The sequence below is a fragment of the Heterocephalus glaber genome, unplaced genomic scaffold (genome assembly GCF_053883595.1).
Source record: "Heterocephalus glaber isolate CG9 unplaced genomic scaffold, H.glaber_assembly_v1.0 deba00001613, whole genome shotgun sequence".
Taxonomy (NCBI): domain Eukaryota; kingdom Metazoa; phylum Chordata; class Mammalia; order Rodentia; family Bathyergidae; genus Heterocephalus; species Heterocephalus glaber.
In genome coordinates this window covers 28,215,271-28,224,955 of record NW_028258384.1, presented here as the reverse complement: position 1 = coordinate 28,224,955, position 9,685 = coordinate 28,215,271, and the positions used below count along the sequence as shown (strand labels likewise).

Here is a 9,685-nt window from a genome sequence, read left to right as displayed (position 1 = left end):
TCCTTTAAGTTGCAAGTGTCTGGTATTTTGTACTAGCAGTGAGGAAAATGACTAAGACATGCTGCAAATATAGTAAGTTAAAATCTCCATGTCATACTGGAGATTTTGATCACAGGCACTGCTGCCTACTCACAGCTTTCCCAGATTGTCTATATTGCAATGATTTTTTTTATAAATCTAAAATCGTATCTTCACCTTTAGTCATGTTGGGTTGCTTTAAGTCTGAAGTGTCAAAGTCAGGGTCATTTGGATTTTTTTTTGGTACTGAGGATTGAACTCGGGACCTTGCGCTCATGAGGCAGGTGGTGAAACCACTGAGCTAAATCCCCAGCCAGTTTTTGATCATGCCATCTTTATATTGCTATACCAAATTTTGAGTCATCTCCAAATATGAGAGAATATAAGTTAATGAAAGTAAGGACAAAAGGTGCTAGGACCTATGCTAAGACTATTATCATAAGATAGGGAAGAAAATATGAGTGTCAGAGAGGAAGTAGTTTGAGAGGAAGTATGCATAATCATACTAGCTATCACTGTAAATCTATGCCCACACTCACCTCCATTTTATCTACCCCAAAGTGAACTATTAAACAATCTTGCACTCAAGCAGCTCTAATATTTGATATCCACAACTTCTACCATTTCTATCTACAGTTTCCCTCTTTATGCTTCAAGATTTCACCAGGAAACCTATACTTCCTATTAAGTAGCATTCTCCATGCCTGGGTCAGAGAAAGACAATACTCAGGTGCTAGACCTTACCTTCTGGCTCTCACCACTTAAATACACATCTAACAAGTCCTGATTCTTTAATAATTCACCTGGTATTAACTACAGCTATATTAAATCTGTATGAATAAGTTCCCTTGTGCCTTAAAACATACAAATAACTGTTTGGAACAGTAGAAACTTAAAAATAGGACCCACTAGTACTACAATAGTGACTTCACCATGGCTTGGTTGACAGGAAGTCTTTTAACTACTTTTAATATAGTTATTTATCTGGCCTTAATCAACTCACAAATCATTTCAGTATTTTACCATCTTATCAAGAATGACATCATCAGCCCCTCCTCCCTCCTCCTTTCTCCTACAGCAGAAAGCAGAGAGTCACAGCGGGGCCAGGCCCTGGGGAGCAGAGCCTCCACTGCCCCCCTCATTCCCAGCCATCCAGTCCAATGGATCAGATGGGCAAGATGAGACCTCAGCCATACAGTGGGACTAACCCATACTCACAACAACAGGGACCTCTGTCAGGACCGCAGCAAGGACATGGGTATCCAGTGCAGCCTATATGAGTCCCAGACTCCACAGTGGTACCCAATGACCATGCAGAGCCGGGCGCAGAGTGCCATGGATGGTCTCTCTTATGCACAGCAGATTCCTCCTTATGGACAACAAGGCCCCAGCAGGTATGGTCAGCAGGGCCAGACTCCATATTACAACCAGCAAAGACCTCATCCCCAGAAACAGCAGCCACCCTACTCCCAGCAACCACCATCCCAGACCCCTCAAGCCCAACCTTCATATCAGCAGCAGCCGTAGTCTCAGCCACCACAACTCCAGTCCTCTCAGCCTCCATATTCCCAGCAGCCATCCCAGCCTCCACATCAGCAGTCTCCAACTCCATACCCCTCTCAGCAGTCTACAACACAGCAGCGCCCCAGAGCCAGCCTCTCTACTCACAGCCACAGACATAGTCTCCCTACAAGCAGCAGCAACCTCAGCAGCCAGCATCCTCGATGCTCTCCCAGAAGGCTGCATATCCTCAGCCCCAGTCTGAGCAGCCCCAGAAAACTGCCTACTCCCAGCAGCACTTCCCTCCACCACAGGAGCTTTCTCGAGATTCATTTGGGTCTCAGGCATCATCAGCTCCCTCAATGACCTCCAGTAAAGGAGGGCAGGAAGATATGAACCTGAGCCTTCAGTCAAGACCCTCCAGCTTGCCTGATCTGTCTGGTTCAATAGACGATCTCCCTATTCTAACAGAAAGAGCTCTGAGTCCTGGAGTGAGCACATCAGGGATTTCCAGCAGCTAAGGAGAGCAGAGTAATCCAGCTCAGTCTCTTTTCTCTCCTCATACTTCCCCTCACCTGCCTGGCATCCAAGGCCCCTCCCCATCCCCTGTTGGCTCTTCCGCCAGTGTTATTCAGTCAGGACCACTTTCACCTGCTGCAGTGCGAGGCAACCAGATGCCACCTCGGCCACCCAGTGGCCAGTCAGACAGCATCATGCTTCTATGAACCAATCAAGCATTGCCCAAGATCGAGGTTATATGCAGAGGAACCCCCAGATGCCCCAGTACAGCTCCCCCCAGCCCAGCTTGGCCTTATCTCCACGTCAGCCTTCCGGAGGACAGATGCATACAGGCATGGGTTCCTACCAGCAAAATTCCATGGGGAACTATGGTCCCACAAGGAGGCTACCCCAGGCAGCTAAAGTATAATGCCTTGTCCAGTGCCAACTATCCCAGTGCAGAAATGGCTGGAAGCATAAACCCTATGGGTGCTGGAGGTCAGATGCATGGGCAGCTTAGCATCCCACCTTATGGCACACTCCCTCTGGAAAAAATGAGTCACACCTCCATGGGCAACAGGCCTTATGGCCCTAACATGGCCAATATGCCACCTCAGGTTGGGTCAGGGATGTGTCCCCCACCAAGGGGCATGAATCAAAAAACTCAAGAATCTGATGTCTCCATGCATGTTGCTGCCAACCCGAGTATGAATCAGGGGGGCATGATGGGAACTGGACCTCCCTATGGACAAGGGATTAATAGTATGGCTGGCATGATCAACCCTCAGGGACCCCCATATCCCATGGGTGGAACCATGGCCAACATTTCAGCAGGCATGGTAGCCAGCCCAGAGATGATGGGCCTTGGAGAAGTCAAGTTAACTCCAGCCACCAAAATGAATAACAAGGCAGATGGGACACATAAGACAGAATCCAAATCCAAGAAATCCAGTTCCTCTACTACCACCAACGAGAAGATCACTAAATTATATGAGTTGGGTGGAGAGTCTGAGAGGAAGATATGGGTGGACCGTTACTTAGCCTTCACAGGGGAGAAGGCCATGGGCATGACAAACCTGCCTGCGGTGGGTAGGAAGCCTCTGGACCTCTATTGTCTGTATGTGTCTGTGAAGGAGATTGGTGGATTGACTCAAGTCAACAAGAACAAAAAATGACGGGAACTTGCAACCAACCTCAATGTGGGCACATCGAGCAGTGCTGCCAGCTCCTTGAAAAAGCAGTATATCCAGTGTCTCTATGCTTTTGAGTGCAAGATTGAATGGGGAGAAGACCCTCCCCCAGACATCTTTGCAGCTACTGATTCCAAGAAGTCTCAACCCAAGATCCAGCCGCCCTCTCCTACGGGATCGGGGTCTATGCAGGGGCCCCAGACTCCTCAGTCAATGAGCAGTTCCATGGCAGAACAAGGAGACCTGAAGCCACCAACTCGAGCATCCACACCACACAGCCAGATCCCCCCCTTGCCAGGCATGAGGAGCAATTCAGTTGGAATCCAGGATACCTTTCCTGATAGAAGTGACCCCACATTGCAAAAGCAGAATTCCATGACTCCAAACCCTGGGTACCAGCCCATTATGAATATCTCTGACATGAGGGGCGCATGTCCTACGAGCCAAATAAGGATCCTTATGGCAGCACAAGGAAAGCTCTAGGGAGTGATCCCTTCATGTCCTCAGGGCAGGGCCCCAATGGCAGCAGGATGAGTAACCCCTATAGCTGTGCTGCTGGCCCTGGACTCAGAAATGTGGCTGTGGGACCATGACAGCACTTTCCCTATGGAGGTCCTTATGACAGAGTGAGGACGGAGCCTGGAATAGGACCTGAGGGAAACACGGGTACTGGGGCCCCCCAGCTGAATCTCATGCCTTCCACCCCAGATTTGGGGATGTATTCTCCTAGCCGCTACCTCCCACAGCAGCAGCAGCAGCAGCAACGACATGATTCCTATGGCAACCAGTTCTCCACTCAAGGCACCCCTTCTGGCAGTTCCTTCCCCAGCCAGCAGACCACAATGTATCAGCAGCAGCAGCAAAATTATAAGCGGCCAATGGATGGCATATATGGCCCTCCTGCCAAGTGGCACAAAGGGGAGATGTACAGTGTGCCATACAGCACTGGGCAGGGGCAGCCTCAGCAGCGATTGCCCCCAGCCCAGCCTGCCAGGCAACAACAAGCTGCCCAGCCTTCCCCTCACCAAGATGTGTACAACCAGTATGGCAATGCCTATCCTGCTACTGCCACTGCTGCTACTGAGCGCCGACCAGCAGATGGTCCCCAGAACCAATTTCCATTCCAGTTTAGCTGAGACCATGTCTCTGCACCCCCTGGCTCCAATGTCCAGTAGAACATGCCACCGCAGATGATGAGTGGCCCCATACAGGCATCAGTGGAGGTTGCTCAACAGGGCACCATGTGGCAGGGGCGTAATGACATGACCTAAAATTATGACAACAGGGAGAGCACAAGCTCTGCCCCGCAGGGTCCTGCATATCATGGTGTTAACTGAACAGACGAAATGCTGCACACGGATCAGAGGGCCAACCATGAAGCCCCATGGCCTTCTCATGGCACACACCAGCCTCCATATGGTCCCTCTATCCCCGTACCCCCCATGACAAGTCTCCATCCATCTAACTATCAGCCCCTGCCATGCAGAATCACATTCCTCAGGTATCCAGCCTCACTACCCTGCCCTGGCCAATGGAGAATCGTACCTCTGCTAGCAAGTCTCCATTCCTGCACTCTGGGATGAAAATGCACAAAACAAGACCACCAGTACCTGCCGCACATATAGCACCTGACCCTGTGCAGCCCCCAATGATTCGGCGGGATATCACCTTCCCACCTGGCTCTGTGGAAGCCACACAGCCTGTGTTGAAACAGAGAAGGTGGCTCACAATACAAGACATTGGAACACCAGAGGCACAGCGCAGGTAATGGCGTCCCTTGAGTCTGGGCTCCTGGCAGAGAGAATGTGGGCATTAGACACCATTAACGTTCTACTATGTGGTGACAACAGCATCATGACCTTCAATCTCACTCAGCTCCCAGGGTTGCTGGAGCTCCTTGTGGAATACTTTCCATGATGCCTGATTGAGATCTTTGGCATTTTTTTTCTTAAATTCTTTTACTGGTATATTTTAGGTATACAACACAATTACATTTCTCATTGGGAAATTGTACCTTTACATAATGCATCTTGGTTCTTATTTTTTCCCATTCCTAGCCCTCCCTTCACCCCCTCCACCCTGCCCTATTTACAAAGACTTTCCATTTTTTCCATTTCTCATCATTTTTCCTTTCCCTTCTTTCATTTCCCCTGCCCCTCCCACTACCCCTACCCCTTTGGACCTTTGCTTCCTATTTTGCATTATCAATTATTCATTCTAATCATTGGTATATTTTAGGTTTACAATATAATGACATTCATCATTGGAAATTTGCACCTTTATACAATCTCTCTTTGTTCTTATTTTTCACCCTTGCCCAGCCCTCCCTTCAACCCCTCCATTCCTCCATATTTACAAAGATTTTGTTCCTATTTTTCCATTTTCTCAAATTAATTCTATCCCCTTCTTTCTTTTCCCCTAGCCCTCCCACTTCCTTCCCCTTTGCCCCTTTTCTTCCTATTTTGCATTACCTATTATACATTTTAGTCCTTATTTACACTTTCAGTTTCTCACACCAGACAAACTATTCAGTATTTACACATGTGTGTCCTATTTGTTTCACTTAAGAGTATTGCCTCAATGTGCATCCATTAAGCTATAAATGTCTCTAATTTCTCATTTTTTATGGCTGAGTAGTAATCCAGTATATTAAAAAACCCCATATTTTCTTTATCCAGTCTCCAGTTGATGGGCATTTGGGCTGTTTCCAAGCATTAGCTATCACAAACTGTGCTGATATGAACATGGGTGCACATATATCACTGTGGTGTGGTACTTTTAATTCTTTGGGGAAGATCCCCAGCACTGGAATAGCGGGGTCAAATGGGACTTCCACTCCTAGTTCTTCCAGGTATCTCCATACTGATTTCCACAGTGGTTGCAACAGTCTACACTCCCACCAGCAGTGGAGCAGGGTTCCTCTTTCCCCACAGCCCCGCCAGAATTTGTTATTGGTTGATTTCATGTCAGCAGCCATTCTTTCTGGAGTGAGGTGGAATCTCAGCATTTTTTTTCATTTTCATCTCTCGAAAGACCAGTGATGTTGAACAGTTTTTCATGTATTTATTTGCTATTTCTACTTCTTTGTCTGAGAAATGTCTGTTCATTTCAGATGCCCATTTTTGGACTGGGTCTTTAAATTTGGGAGGAATGATCTTTCTACATTCTTTATAGATTCCAGATAGTAGGCCTTTGAGGAAAAGCAGGTGAAGATATTTTCCCACATTGTGGGTTGTCTCTTCACACTGGTGGTGGTTTCTCTTGCTGTGCAGAAGCTTTTTAATAAGAAGAGATCCCACTTGTTGATTGCTTGTGCTAGTTCACGGGAAACTGAGGTTTTGTTTATAAAATCTTTTCCTATACCGATGTCTTCAAGAGTTCTACCTAGCCTCTCTTCCAGCCCGGTGCAGCACTTTTATTTTAATATTTAGATCTTTAACCCATTTTGATTTTAGTTTAGTGCACGGAGAGAGATATAGGTCTAGTTTTAATCTCTGGCAAGTTGAAACCCAATTTTTCCAGCACCATTTATTGAAGAGGCTATCTTTCCTCCAGTGAGGGTGTTTGGCTCCTTTATCAAAGATAAGATGGCTGAGTGTGTCTGGAGTTGTTTCTGCATCTTCTAATCTGTTCCACTGGTCCTCAGGTCTGTTTCTTTGCCAGTACAATGCTGTTTTTATCTCAGTAGCTTTGTAGTGTAGTTGCAGGTTGGGGATTGTCACACCCCCTGCCATGTCTCTGTTACCTAGAATTGCTTTTGCTATTCTGAGTCTCTTCTTGTTGCAAATGAATTTGTGGATTGTTTTCTCAAGGTCCGTGAAGCAGGCTGCTGGGATCTCAATTGCAATTGCATTGAATTTATATAGCAATTTTGGAAGTATGGTAATTTTCACTACATTAATCCTTCCTACCCAGGAGCAGGGATGTCTGTCCATTTTCTGATATCATCTTCAATCTCTCTTTTCAGAGTGCTATAGTTTTCAGAAAAGAGGTCTTTGATTTCTTTCGTTAGGTTGATTCCTAGGTATTTCAGTTTTTTGGATGCTATTGGGAAAGGAATTGTTTGCCCTATTTCTCTCTCAGTGAGTCTGTCATTGGTGTAGAGGAAAGCTATTGACTTTTGTGTGTTGACCTTGTAACCAGCTACTTGAGTGAATTTGGTTATTAAGTCTAGAAGACTTTTGGTGGAGTTCTTGGGGTCTTCTATATAGAGTATCATGTCATCTGCAAATAATGACAATTTGACTTCTTCATTTCTTATTTTTATTCCTTTTATTTCTTTCTCTTTTCTAATTGCAGTGGCTAATGTTTCCAGAACTATATTGAACAAGAGTGGTGATAGTGGACATCCTTGTCTTCTTCCTGATTTGAGTGTGAAGGATTTCAGTTTTTGACCATTTAGTATGATATTGGATGTTGGTTTTTCATAGATGGCTTTTATCAGTTTGAGGTAGAGACCATCTATTCCAATTTTTTGTAGGGTTTTTATCATAAATGCATGTTGGATTTTGTCAAATGCTTTTTCTGCATCTATGGAGATAATCATATGCTTTTTGTCCTGGCTCTATTGATATAGTGTATTACATTGATTGATTTGCACATGTTGAACCATGCCTGAATCCCTGGGATGAATCCCACTTGAACAGGGTGTATGATCTTCTTGATGATCTTCTGCATTCTGTTTGCCATTATCTTATTAAGGATTTTTGCATCTATGTTCTTTAGTGAGATTGGCCTATAGTTCTTCTTTTCGGTTGGGCCTTTCTCTCCTTTGGGGATCAAGGTGATGCTTGCTTCCAGGAATGAATTTGGGAGTATTGCTTCCCTTTCAATTTCATTGAAGAGTTTAAACAAGTAGTGGCAGTAGTTCCGCTTTAAATGTCTTGTAGAATTCAGCAGCAAAGCCATCAGGGCCCGGGCTTTTCTTAGTTGATAAGTTTTTAATTACATTTTCCATTTCATTGGTTGATATTGGGTTGTTTAGAATTTTTAGGTCTTCTTCGTTCAACTTTGGTAATTCATATGTATCTAGGAATCTGTCCATTTCTTCTGTGTTGTCCATCTCATTGGCATATAGGTTCCTGAAGTAGTTATTGATGATTCTCTGGATTTCTGCTAGGTCTGTTGTAATTTCACCCTTTTAATTCCTAATTGCATGGATATGGGCCTTTTCTTTCCTTTTTCTGATAAGGTTGGCTAAGGGTTTTTTAATTTAGTTTATTCTTTCAAAGAACCAACTCTTGGCTTCATTTATTTTTTGTATCATTCTCTTAGTCTCCATTGCATTGATTTCTCCTCTGATCTTTATAATTTCCTCCCTTGTATGAGCTTTGCGTTTGTCCTGCTCTTCCTTTTCTAGAAGCTTGAGGTTCAGCATCAGGTTGTTTAATTGGGCTCATTCTGTTTTCCTTATATGTGTTTTCAATGCTATGAATTTCCCTCATAAGACTGCTTTCATTGTGTCCCATAGATTCTGATATGTTGTATTGTCCTTGTCATTTAATTGAAGGAACTGTCTGATTTCTTCTTTAATTTCCTCTGTGACCCATTGGTTATTCAGAACTGTGTTGTTCAATTTCCACGTGTTTATGAAATTTTTCAAGTTTCTTTTGCTATGGGTCTCCAATTTCATCCCACTATGGTCTGATAATATACAGGGGATAACTTCAATTCCTTTGCACTTACTTTAACATTTTCTATGAGCAAGTATGTGTTCTATTTTGCAGAATGACCCATGTGCAGCTGAGAAGAATGTGTATTCTGATTTTGTGGGGTGGAAGACTCTGTAAACATCTGTTAAGTTCATTTGTTCAAGAGTTCGATTGAGTTCTAGTATTTCATTACTTATTTTTCGTCTAGTTGATTTATCTATTCGTGACAGTGGGGTGCTGAGTTCCCCCACTACAATTGTGTTAGTGCATATATGACTTTTCATGTCCGTTAGTATTTGTTTTATATAGTTGGGCACACTAGGGTTTGGTGGTGCATACATATTTATGATTGCCATCTCTTCCTCTTGGATTGTTCCCTTTACAAGGATGTAGTGTCCTTCTTCATCTCTCTTAATCAGTGTTGGTTTGAAATCTACTTGATCTGCCAAGAGGATAGCTACTCCTGCTTTTTTTCGGGTTCCTGTCGCATGCAGTATTGTTTTCCACCCTTTAACTTTCAGTCTATGAGTTTCCTTTTGAATTAAGTGTGTTTCTTGTATGCAGCATATTGTTGGATTTTGCTTCTTGACCCATTCTGCCAGTCTGTTTCTTTTAATTGGTGAATTGACACCATTATCATTGATGGTTATAACTGAAATGTATTGACTTATCATTGCCATGACTTTTTCTTTTTGTTGGGTTCTCCTCCTTTACATTTAATTTCTTGTCATGCCAGATGGGTTCATTCTGCTTTGCTTACTGGGGTTGTGATCTTCAATGTCTATTCCTAGGATATTGTGTACAATTTTTTTGGAGTGCTGGTTTGGT

General features: G+C 44.3%; 1 pseudogene; it reads left to right on the top strand.

The window, feature by feature from the left end:
• The first annotated feature begins 1,068 nt into the window (after positions 1 to 1,068).
• Positions 1,069 to 9,685, top strand: part of LOC101696516 (AT-rich interactive domain-containing protein 1A pseudogene) — a 43,239-nt pseudogene continuing 34,622 nt past the window's right edge.